The sequence below is a fragment of the Cryptomeria japonica genome, chromosome 4 (assembly GCF_030272615.1).
Source record: "Cryptomeria japonica chromosome 4, Sugi_1.0, whole genome shotgun sequence".
In the NCBI taxonomy this organism is placed as follows: Eukaryota; Viridiplantae; Streptophyta; class Pinopsida; order Cupressales; family Cupressaceae; genus Cryptomeria; species Cryptomeria japonica.
Window position 1 is genome coordinate 407,211,607 of NC_081408.1, and position 13,093 is coordinate 407,224,699.

The window sequence follows — 13,093 nt, forward strand, 5'->3', positions numbered from 1 at the left end:
AGTTGTCAAGTTTGAATGACAACTTTTGTTGTCAACTTGTAACTAATCTCCCTCCAATGGCTACCTAATTAAAATTTTAGTTGGATTCGGTTGAGGAGGTTTTAGAAGAAAGGATTGATGAAGTTTTTGGATGTAAGACAGTGATAAATTTAATAACCACTCAGAAATTTACATAAATTCACCACAACAGTACACTGTACGATAATTGTATGGACTCCACATGTAGGATAAATCAATTATTTGAATAGGAATTTGTGTTGATGTTAATTTGGCATTAGTCTGATAGGAAAAGACTAAGAAATAAGTGAGATATAAGCACTTTAGTGGAAGGTGGTCTGAAAACCCGCCAAAACTAGGGTTTCCAAAGAAATGCTTTCTTAACCCCACATTCCTCTAGCCAAATTGGCTCAAAATATGGGGAATGGTAGGGGAGACAATTTATTTTAGGATTTTCAAATTTTCTGAGTGGACCATTGAACTGGTGAATTTTGGGATCAAGCCCTAGGCTAGGCATCCTCATGTGACTAGTCAGTTTTGACTATTAATAATTGTGTAGAAGTACAAAAAAGAGTGGTGGACCTTATATAAAGGTGGATTTGGTGTTTTGGGATGTTTATAGACCTTTCTCATCAATTGGTGTCTTTATATCACCCCATTGGTGTATGGTTGCTTTGTAAAAGTGGCCTAAAAGCCCTATTAGGCCTCCTATAGCAGCAACGTTTGACCCAGTCAATGCAAGAGTTGGGGTCTAAGTTTTGGAAGTGTTTTGTGTCACCAAAGGAGGAATCTAAAGGTGTCAAGAGTCTAGGGTGTCATTATGATAATTTAAAAGTTTTTTCCTTAAAGGCTCAAACTAGGGCTACTAGGAATAGCTGTCTTGTAGAGGGCAAGTCACCTTGATTGAACTTGTACAACAAAAGGGTGTTATCTTGGTTGTAGTAAATGTCCCTAGTGCTAGAAAAGAGGATCCATAGGGTCCATACCTACTCTGCAATGGTGGATGTGTTATAATCCAAGTTGGGCATAGGTGTTTATAGGAGAGTTGGTCAAGAAGAGACTTAATGTGAGAAGTTGTATCTCCATGAGTTGTTTATGGATTAAATAGGGGCCCACTGACAAAGGGGAGTGTAGAGGTGTCCTTTCATGTTGTTGATAGGATTTTTCAAGAATCTATGAATGTTGAGACCTTAATTGAGGGTTGTGTAGAGTGAGTTTGTGTGAGAAATCTTTGATCCTTGGGGCTCTGCATCATATTGGTATCAGAGCAAGTCTGGTCATTGGGAGGATATATTTTGGTATATGTCAGCAGAAGAGAGCGAAGAAAAGGATATCATAATGCCTTGAAAGGGGATGTCCATAGAGGTGGCTAAGAAATTCCAAGAGATGGAAGAGATGATCAAGATCAAGGTCAAGGAGGCACTCAAGATTGAACTAAAGACAATGAAGAAAGGAAAAGGGCCAAGTGAGGAGACTCATGAAGAAGGGGAGCAAGAGGATGAAGAAGAAGAACCCCAAAGGAAGGAGCCAAAGATACCTATTGATCTTAGACCATTCATTGAAGCCCTAAAAACAATAGGCAAAGACTCTTTTGAAGCCAAGATGGAGATTCCTACCTATAATGGGAAGATGAATGCTGAGGAACTTGTGTATTGGATATACGCCTTGAATAAATATTTTGAGTACAAGGAAGTGGCTAAGGAGAAGAAAGTGAAGTTTGCAAAGACCAAACTAAAGGGTGTTTCTTTAACATGGTAGAACTATACTCAAGGTAAACGGGTGAAGATGGGCAAGAGTATGATTCATTCTTGGGACAAGATGGTGTCCAAATTGAAGGCCCAATTGATTCTTGTTGATTATGAAGTGTAGTTGTATAGGAGAATGTAAAATTTCAAGCAGAAGGACTTGGATGTGGCTTCCTACATAGAGGAATTCCACAAATTGAGTTTGAGGTAAAGGCACCGTGAAGATGAAAAGGAGAAGGTTGATACGTACTTGAATGGACTCAAGTTCAACATTCAAGATGAGATGAGTCTGATGACTCCTAAAATAGTAGATGAATTCTTTCAAATGGCTCTAAGGGAAGAGGATAATTTGAGAAGAGAAGGTGAATAGAACGGTAGGGGAAGAGGAGGCAAGAACTTAAGAGGAAATAAAAAATTTTGGGGGAAGATGACAATGTCAAAAACCCCAAGGTGAGTCTAGCCAACAAGAACAAAGTGGAGACTCAAGTTCAAGAGGAGGCTTTATAGGAATATTTGGAGGACTAGGAAGAGGTCCTAGTGTCTTCACAGGGAGATTCTTTACTTACATTCAAGTAGGACACACAACAAGTAATTGTCCTGAGAAAACCTCAAAATCTCATGGAGGAGAGAGAAGGAACTAGTTGATTCAAGAAGAAGATTTCCAAAGTGTGAATTCCCAATTGGAAGTGCAGCCCTGACCCATGATGGAGAAAGCTTTATGATGAGGAGAACCATGTTGAAGGTGCCTCAAGTGAAAGAACCCCCTCAGAGGAAGACATTATTCAGAACCACATGTAAGGCCTATGGTAAGCTATGTAAGGTAATAGTTGATTCAGGTTCTATTGAAAATTTGATTTCCACATAGATGGTAGACAAATTAAAGTTGAAAAGGTTACCTCATGCTAACCCTTATAAGGTGTCATGGTTGAATAAAGGGCAACAGGTCTTAGTGGATGAACAATCTTGGGCAGAGTTTGAGATAGAGTATAAAGATAGAATATTGTGTGATGTAATCCCCATGGATGCTTGCAATCTATTGTTAGGGCATCCATGGAAATATGATGTACAATCCCAACATGATGGGAAAACAAACTCCTTTCTCATAACTAAAAAAGGAAAAAATACAAGATGGATCCTTAAACAAATGAGAGTGTGAATAATAAAATTGGGTCAAATGTCACGTTAGTAAGTGGTAAATAGTTTCTAGACATCCTAAAGGAAGAAGGAACCCCCGGGTATGCTCTGATCTTGAAGCCCAAAAACAGTCCTAATGTGCCTAGTAATGGTAAGGAATAAATTACCAAGGAGGTACAACAATTGTTGGATAGGTATAAGAGTATAATGGTGGAGGAAATACCTAACACCTTGCCACTCATTAGGGACATAAGCCATCAGATTGACTTCATACTAGGGTCTACATTGCCAAACAAACCATCCTATAAGATGACTCCATCTCAGACTGAGGAGATTACCAAGCAAGTGCAAGAATTGTTGGATAAGGAGTTGGTGAGAAAAAGTCAGACCTTGTGTTGTCCCAATAGTCCTAGCACCTAAAAAGGATGGTAAATGGAGACTTTGTACTGATTCTAGGGCCATCAATAGGATTACCATAAGATATAGGTTTCCTATGTTGGCAATTGACACTCATCCGGTTTAGTTGTGTTGTCATTGATGGAAACACACATCATTTTGGGTTGGAAACTTAACTAGTACTCACTGGTATTCATTATTCGGCAACCGAGATTTAGGGAAACCATCAAACTAGGAACTGGTATATGAGGTTGACATAAGAGATTGATCCAACAAGTTTACACGGCAACAATCGTCAACATCGATCATGAAGTTTAATGCATTTATTTTTGTCTAGGCCAACATGTAAATAACTTGTAATATCATTGGAAGATGACATAAAGAATTTATGTTTATGATTGGGAAGGGTATTTAAGTCAGACTGGTTAGGTTATTTTGAATATACATAAAGAGAAGGAATGTGTAGTGATATGATATTGTGTGAGCGATATTGATCGACTAAATGCAAATATAATATTCTATAGTCGATCTTAGTTATTGGTTTAGAGGTTTGGGATGCGAAGTAAGTTACCGATAAGGGAGGACACACTGAAAACCAATATAGATAGTTCTTGAACTAAAACTCATCTATCATAGTAGATGCATTCTCTGAGTTCAGAATTTTATTTGTAATCCAATATTTGGTGTTTGTAGTTAGTGAGGCACCTTTTGTGATGAGCAGTGCACTGTAGGTTGTTGGCCTTCTTGCATGTGTAGGCCCCTATTGTAATATTTATTCATTCGACCAGTGGATAGATATTGTGGGTCACCAATCCCACCATGGTTTTTCCTCTTTGAGGTTTTCCACTTATAAATCTTTTTGTTATGGTGTATGTTCTTCTGGTCGCATCATTTCTACTTGTTGTTATATTCTTTTATGGTTACCAGTTACTAAAATAATTTGTTAATAAGGTTAAAATTGATCTCACTGGTAGAAAACCGATTCATCCCCCCCCCCTCTCAGTATTCTTGGATTCCAACAATTGGTATCAGAGCTGGGTACCTTGGAGTAAGTCTATCAGCTTAAGGAAGATCTTGAATCTGGAATCCATGGAGATTAGTATGGAGAAACAACTTGAAGTAGCACTTGAAGACTATGATGCTGAAAGGATGAAGAACTTGAAGTTTCAAGATGAGTTGAACTTTGCAAAGGAATTCATTCTTATCCTACAGGAGAGGTTGCCATCTTCTCAAGCTAGAAGGAAGGAACTTTTACAAAATTAGGATGATGAGGAAAAGAATACCCTTAAAGAACACAGTTAGAAGTCGAGTCAGGAGAATAGTGTCATGAAGAGGGAAATGCAATCCCTAACTATAAGGATGTCCAAGGAGATTGAAGACTGGAAGAAGAATAAAGAAAATCTTGGCAAATCTTTGAAAGACACATCTAAGGAATGCATTAGGCTGGAATATGAGAATGATATGTTTAGAACTGAGTTGGTGCAATCCTAGAATAATGAGCAGGAGTTGGAAAGATTGATAATAGTCCTAAGGGGAGATCTAGATACTACAAATGAATACAAAGACAAGTTTAAGGATAGTTCTACAAAGCTTGATGAGCTATTGAAGGATGAAAGGCGTAAGGGAGACACTAGAGGTCTTGGATTTGAGCATGGAGAAAGATCTGGTATTGCAAATGAAGTTGAAGCAACCAATCAGAAGGAGAATCCACCTATCAACCAGAACCAGAAATCACCGATAAGGAAACCCAATGCACATAAATTCAATGGTAGATATTTTGTTTGCAATAAATTTGGTCATATGGAAAGACATTGCAGAAATAGAGAAAATCAGGATAATAATGTAGTTCCCGGTCAATGTTCAAATTGTAAGAAGTATGGTCATAAGATAGAAGATTGTAGAATGGATGTGAAATGTCATGCATTTGGAAAGTTTGGACATATGGCTAATCAATGCAGGTTAAGGAATGATCAAGGATACAGTAAAGCAATTCAGAAAAATAAGGTCACTTGCTATGCGTGCAACAAAATAGGACATATTGCTAAATTTTGTAGAAGCAAGAACAATCCAGTAAGAAATGATGACAAAGGAAAATAGAAGGTGGATGATATTTGGAAGAAGCATGAGAAGAAATGGGTTAGGAAATTTGAAGATCAACCGACAGAGCAAAATGTTCCTGCATCGGTAGGAAACTCATCCGGTAACTAAGGAATTAGCCTTAGGGGGAGGAAAATTAATGGTAGATATTGTATTACCCCTGGTAGTGGTCTAAAATCTTGTTTTAGATCTTGGAGAAGTCAGTCTAAAGGTTTTTCGGTACTGAGATTATCAATTTTGAATTTGGTATGATAGGTCGACACGCATTTATGTCAATGTGAAATTAGGGTTTTCATAGAATAAAAGGGAAATGTTGGTTCATTTATGATCACATAACATTCAGAGTGAAGAATAGCAAGTTTAAGGCGATTCAAGGTGATCAAGATCATTTTCAAGCAAATTCTAGTGCATTTAGTGCAGATTTTCAAGAGCTTTCATCGGCAAAGGTTGTGAGGTATTGTATCAGTTTTCAAGCTATCTTTTGTTTCCAATGGCTTCTAGATCAACTCTCATTCTAGTAGGTATGGCTACCCCTACTTTTGTTGACATCAAGGATCATCCATACCCAGTTTTCAAGCAATGCCTTGAGATTGTGAAGGTTGATGATTCAGTCGACGTGTTTTCTAGGGTTCTAGACAAAATTTTGTTTATTGAAGATGTTCGTGCATATATCTGTTGTAGTTTGGAGGATTTAGGTTCTGCTGAAATCAAAACAATGTACGTGCAAAATCTGCTGGACAAGAAGGGATCGATGAAATCGAATTTCCAAATTCTGAAGGATCAGGGTTTCACAGACATTTTGGAGATGCCATAATTTGAAGATGAAATGATCCAGTATGTGCTGAGCTATGTCCAAGGGGAATTCATGTGGCTATATTGACCTTACAAAATCACCAAGGAGGCTATTCATGTAATCACCGGTTTGCCCCAGACCGGTCAGACTCCCAGAAAGAAGAAAATATCTAACAATGAGGTGGAGAAGTTAACTGGTGCAACTTTTGACAACCGGTCAATGAGGATAAGCACTATCAAAGACAAAGTTGTTCAATTTGCAAGCATGATCATCAGTTACAAGGTAACCCAATCAAACCAGTTGAACTCTGTTTCTAGTTCATGCATTTACTGTGCTCATAAGATGGTCAAAGAAAATGATAGGTACGATCTGTGTCAATGGATTTGTGAAGAGCTAATTTTAAACCTAGGGAAGATTAAGGGTAAGAAGAAAGGTGTTTTCTGGTATGGCAACCTTGTTGTTTGCTTGATACTTGTATTTTTGAATGAGTTACCGAGATCTAATAAAACATAATGAGAATTTGATATGCCAGTAGGGAAACAAATACAAAAGCTATAAGATGTTTGGGACAGGACAAGGAGAGAGACTCCATTTTATGGGGTTATTTCAAATCATTTCAGAAAACAATGAAGAAGAGAGAAAGAGTACCTAAACATATTGTTGATAAATACTCTATAAAAATATGCTTTATGGTGAAGAAGGATGAAACATTGATTAAGGTAGTGCAACCATAAAAGGTTTGGATCACTGGGATGGGCTATGAGGTTGATGCTGAGATCTTGGACTTATATGCCAAGACTCTTATTAATGCCTCGATTGATGAAGCTGAGAAAACCTTTGGAACAATAAAGAAAAAGGAACTAGAAGTTCAGATAGGTTTTAGCAAGAAGAGAAGGAAAGAAAAAATCAAGAAGGTTGGGGAAGTTGTGGAGAAAAAATCCTCTGAAATCAAACAGATCATTGGACTAGTAGAAGGGTCATCTCCGGTAGCAGTTCAGACTCCACCGATAACAACAACCAGCAAGGGTGTATTGAAGAGGAAGAAACTGAAAACTTATATTGCCCCTGTTTAATCCAGTTCTAATACTGATGTTGTGCCCCCAAAGATTCCCCAGACTTACATCAGGATACAAAGGAAGAAGCCTGAGGAAGGAAAGAAACATAAAGTAAAGGTTGTTGGCATTGTGTTGTCATTGATGTCAATTGGTATAGGATGTTACCAATATCACTGACATTGATGTCAACTAGTGAACAAGAGGTTGCCAACATTAGAATTTGATGACAATTGGAATAAAAGATGGACCGATATGGGAGAAGAGTTGATGTGTTGTCATTGGTAACAACTAGGTGACCATCTTCATGCAGAAGAAAGAACCGACATGTACTAGTATGTTTGATGTGTAGTAATCTAACCACTCTAAAAAAGGGTTGTTGATATGGTGTTACATACAACCGGGATGAAGAGATTACATGATGAACATTGGTTATGCTGAAGTGGTAGAATACTATTTCATTCACATCTACACCAGAGGAGCAATAGAAGTATGAGTAGGCCACCAGATTGCTAGTGTAAGGATAACTAGCAAGTCTCCCACCGGATGAAGAAGCTTTCTCATGCTAAGTGATAGGTTTACAAAGTATGTTCCCTCTATGTGTAGGATGACATATGTCATGTTGAAGATGTATCCTCCCCTCATTAATGTCACAGTTGCACCAACATAATGATTCCCTGAGATAGAGAGGTGATTTAATGCAGAGACATGATGTACAAGTGGAAGATGAGGAAGTCTCAAGAGCATGAGATCAAAAATGCATACCGAATAAGCAAGTGAAAACAAAGTGTGCTACCGAGACACTGAAGGAAGAATGAGATGTTGAGGTGGTGTGTTTGTCATCCTAACAAACCTGTTGAGAGGAGAACTAGTGTGATGAAGAAGGATGCTAGTGAGTCTGCATGAATATATATATGGTGTTACCAAGATGCTGAAGGGAGGTTGATGCAGAATAGTAGGAGTGTGATGACTTGGTGTCATCAATGTGTCTCACTGGAAAGAAGGAAAGTATGTTGTCCACTGGCAGACACATCTACTTGATTTTTCATTTGTGATAGTTGACATGTTATGTCAACTGGTGAAACATCAAAGAAGAGACAAGGAAGATAAGGTTCTCACTTGATAAAGAGGAGTGCAGCAAACTGAAGGTTAAGGAGACAGTGATCAAAGATACACACTTGATATGCATTTGAAGAAGGTATGTTGAGTTGCCAACGGTACAGATCTAATGGAAGATGATGACATCAAGTAATCTATGTAATTACCGGTAAACAAGAATACCGATATGTAGTTGGGTGAGTAGAATGTGAAAGAGTGGAAGACCATTATTTGATGAAGTTACACATATTGAGTTACTCTTGATAGTTGCTGAGGACCGATATGGTTGATGCCTGGTTTATGTACTACACCAGCAATATTAAACTAGTGTAGGCATGAAGGTTTACCGGCAAGGTGTTATATGGCGATAGGGTTTGTTTACCGACAGATGAAACCAGTTATTTGTGTGTTCGGTGACTAAGAATGAACTGATAGAACAGTGTGATGAGTTGGATACCAACAATGATGCCATGTGAAGATGAAATGGCAAAATTACATGAAGTGGCAGATGAAACATGCACAGGTCGATGAAGTAAGGTCAGTGATGTAGTCGTGATTGGTCTGACATTAATGGTGACTACAAAGCTCAAGGTTAAGTTGCTGAGTTGTGTGGCTCAAAATCCAAGACATATTGATTGTGTAGATCAGAATAGGCAAAGGAAACCACTGAGCCATTTATGGCAATTGGTTGAGCAAAGCTGACATATTGATTGCAGGTTGCTGAAAAAGGAAGGTGTGTTTTGGAAGACATAATAATGGCAGAAATGTGCAGGCAGTCATCTCAAAGTTATGATCTAATTAGATCTGATTGGATTCAATGTCCCTCATGATCAGTGGAAAAGACCCTAAGGCACCAAGTTTGAATTGGTTCTTGGCGGGAAGTCTGGGCTACAAATGTGCAAGCAAAAAACATTGTTAAGTGCTATTGAATAGAAGAATATTGTGCTGCTACAAAGTGTATTACTTCAACATGTGAGAGAAAATCATCTAAGTGCCCAACAAATTTATAAGAAGAGAGTTAGAGTGAGGAAGAACCTGGTTGAAGTGTTCAACCGGTAGAAGAGAAAAATTGATAGTGCCCATATCGGCAGAACAGAGGTGAAGGAAGTTGCACAATAGGCAAACATAGAACCGACAGAGTGTAGTACCAGTGAAGAGAAGAGTAGTGAGGAGAAGATTCAATAAGAGAAAAACATAAGAGAGGTGAATCGGTAGAGTTTATCGGCAAGCAAAGCAATAGATGAGAGAAAGAAAAGAGTAAGTCGGTGTAGCAGAGAAGTTATCTCATTGACAGAGTAAGCCATTTTGGAATGGTTGCAAGATTCACTTGTAACAAAATAACTACTTTTGTAATTGATGTTTTTAGTGTGAACATTGAGTTGTAGCTCAGTGCAGGGGTTGTATCTCCTTTGGTTTGTAGCCCATAAAAAAGTTAGGGGTTGGTGCTCTTTGGGTTGGTGCCCTACATTAGGGGTTGATGCTCCTTGGGTTGGTTCCCTAAACATTGTAATAGAGTTTTCATTGTGAGTCTATATTGGAGTAGTAGTCTCCAGCAACATTGCTCACCAAGGTTTTTCCCATCTTAGGTTTTCCTTGTACATCCTGGTGTTATGTGATGTCCCTTTGTGTGAATACATTTGTGTTTAGTCTCCTCTCTAACCAGTAAGTCTACATTCAACTAGATGTGTTAATCGGTATGCTTACATAGGATAGTTAATGAGAGAAGATTGAGAACCACTGATTTACCCCCCTCTCAGTGGTGCATTGTGTCTAACAATTACTATCAGAGCCTAGGTTCCTAGTTAGACGAGCTTTCTCTAGCTTGGGTATATTCTGGCTTAAGGACACAATGGTTTGTTTAATGTCAATCCTTGCTCCAATGTTTGATGGATCAAATTTGATAGTTTTGATACTTACTGTTTAGTACAGATGCCAAGCTAATAAGATGAGAGGGGGGGTGAATCATGCAAACTTAATCTTCCATAAAAACAACAGATTCAACCTCCGTAACATATACTTCAGTAATATAACCAAAACTGCTAAACATGCAAACACATAAGCATATAAACATCATAACACTCATAACATCAGATTTAATGTGGAAAACCAAATAGGGAAAAACCACTGTGGGATTTCGGACCCACTAAGAAATATACTCTTCTAGAGTATGCTCGGTTAAAAGCAAATCCTATTAAACATTACAAACAAATTGCTAGATGTGACCCGATTAAGGGATTTCCCTCAGATCTATTAGGATCTTCACCTTGTTAGAAGTGACCTTGTTAAAGGATTTCAAACACTCATTCAGAATGTCACCTTGATAGAGGGTTTTACAAATAAGACTGTTAAGTCCACTCGATTAAGAGATTTTCTATCACTTTACAAAATAACAGTAATAAAAATCTATCTGCAACATCCCATCTAAAAATGCTAAAGCAGATTCTTATTTGCTCAATACAATCTAGTCATAGGACTTATCTTGCCCATCTGCTGGGCTCTATACTTTGTTATTCAAAATAGGTCTTCAAGCTTCTATGCTCGGTAATCACTATGTAGCATCCCTATGCATACACTTGCCCACATACATTGTTTATCAATAGTTCCTTATTTATAAACAATTTGCCAACCGCTTAATCTCCTTGATCACATATCCCATGATCAATCATAGCCATCAGATCTTCAAACTTGACCAAGTTCAATTTATCCTTTGATCTGAAAATGTTTTACCCCGCCTTGGAACTTACATACATTTCTTGGAACTTGTGATAGGGTATTGCGGTTCAATCTGAGCTGTAGATCTTCCTACCAATTTTCCTTTGCCATAGATTCTTTAACAACTTTTATACACATTGTAACAATCATTTAATCATAACCAGCTCATTAGCTTCCTTCATTAAATAATGCTTTTACTCATTCAATGCATTCTGTTATTACTCGGTTGCAACTCAGTAAATACTAAACTTCACTCGGTAGACATTCTGCCTTCATTAACCGATAGCGATAACCTTAGGGTTTACCGACTAGGTTCCTTAGGGTTTACCAACTAGGTTCTTTGCTCGGTAACATAGTATAGTATTAACCTTACAATCAACAACATATGTAGGATATCAAAACAATCTAAACATCATGATCTCATCATTGTCTAACTTGGTAATAGTTGCCCATTGAATAACTTATTTCTCCCCTTATTCATCACATTCTTTCTGTGTCTTTTACCAACATCTTTATACTCACCAAATCATACTTCTTAAGATATGGCAACATCATACTAAATTAGAAAATCAATTTCTTGACATCAATGACAAAATAATAATATTAAGATAGTAAACATCCTTAATCAGTTATATCCATAATCATCAACAACCTTCTTAATATCCTAATTGAAATGCCAACAATCTCTCATTGTAATTGGAATGCCAACAATCTCCCCCTTTGGCATTGATGGCAAAACCAATTGATATGACCTAATTGATTCAGATTGCTATGAGATTCTGAAATGCTCTCCCCCTATCATCAGTCTTCTCCCCCATACATTAGTCTTCTCCCCTTTTCTTCAGTCTTCTCCCCCTTTGACAACAATGCCAAAGAGTAAAGAACTAAAACATAATTTCTTCATGTATGAAGTGATTTCCTGTTGTTATGTGTCAACTTAGTCTCGGTCAGAGCATTTTGTCTTCAATTCTTGTTCCCTGTATTGTTTCTTGCACACCTTTAGAAAACATCCTAAAGTGTGTAAATCAGCATCAACTCCTAAAAGATATTTTGTAGAGTCATCGAATTGATGCTTTCACCAAACTTGGTCAGTGAATGGAAGATAGGGTTAGGACCCCTAACTTACTTCTGAGATACTCAAAAGTGTCCCTTAGTAGTGGCTTGGTGAAGATATCTACTATTTGTTCCTTTGTGCTAACATACTCCAACACCACTTTCTTCTCTTGAAATTCTTCTCTAAGATAATGATATTTGATAGAGATGTGCTTTGTCTTAGAGTGCATAACAAGATTCTTTGAAATGTTAATGGCACTAGTATTGTCACAGAATATAGTTACTAGCTTGGTAACTTTCTCATTTATACCATCCAATAGTTGTTTGATCCATGCTATATTGGTACAATTCAATGCTACAACAACGTATTCAGCTTCTACAGTTGACTGTGAAACACATCCTTGTTTCTTGCTAAGCCAACTCACTAGTCTTTCTCCTAAAAAGAAAGCTCCTCCACTTGTGCTTTTTTTGTCATCAATGCTGCCTGCCCAATCAGCATCAGTATAAACTTTTAAATCAAAAAAATTTCCTTTCTGATATACTAAGCCATAATCCTCAGTGCCTTTCAAGTATCTAAAAATTCTCTTGATTGCTATCATGTGTGTTTCCTTGGGATCTGCAAAGAATCTTGCAACTATACCTACTGCATGTGCTATATCTGGCCTGCTGTGAACAACATATTGTAGCTTTCCAATCATAGATCGGTAAAGTGTCTCATCAACAGATGTAGATTCATCATTCTTTGATAATTTATAGTTGGTAGTCATAGGAGTACTTAGTGGTTTTGAATCATCCATTCCAAATTTATTCAAGATTTCTTTTATGTACTTGGATTGAGTAATGAAAATATCATCTTTCATTTGCAGTATTTGTAAACCTATACAATACTTTATCTCACTGATTAATGACATCTCAAATTCTTTGCTCATTTCATTTCCAAAGTTCTTGCATAGAGAGTCATTTCCACAAAAGATAATATCATCAACAAATATGGCTGAGATCAGTATTCCATTTTC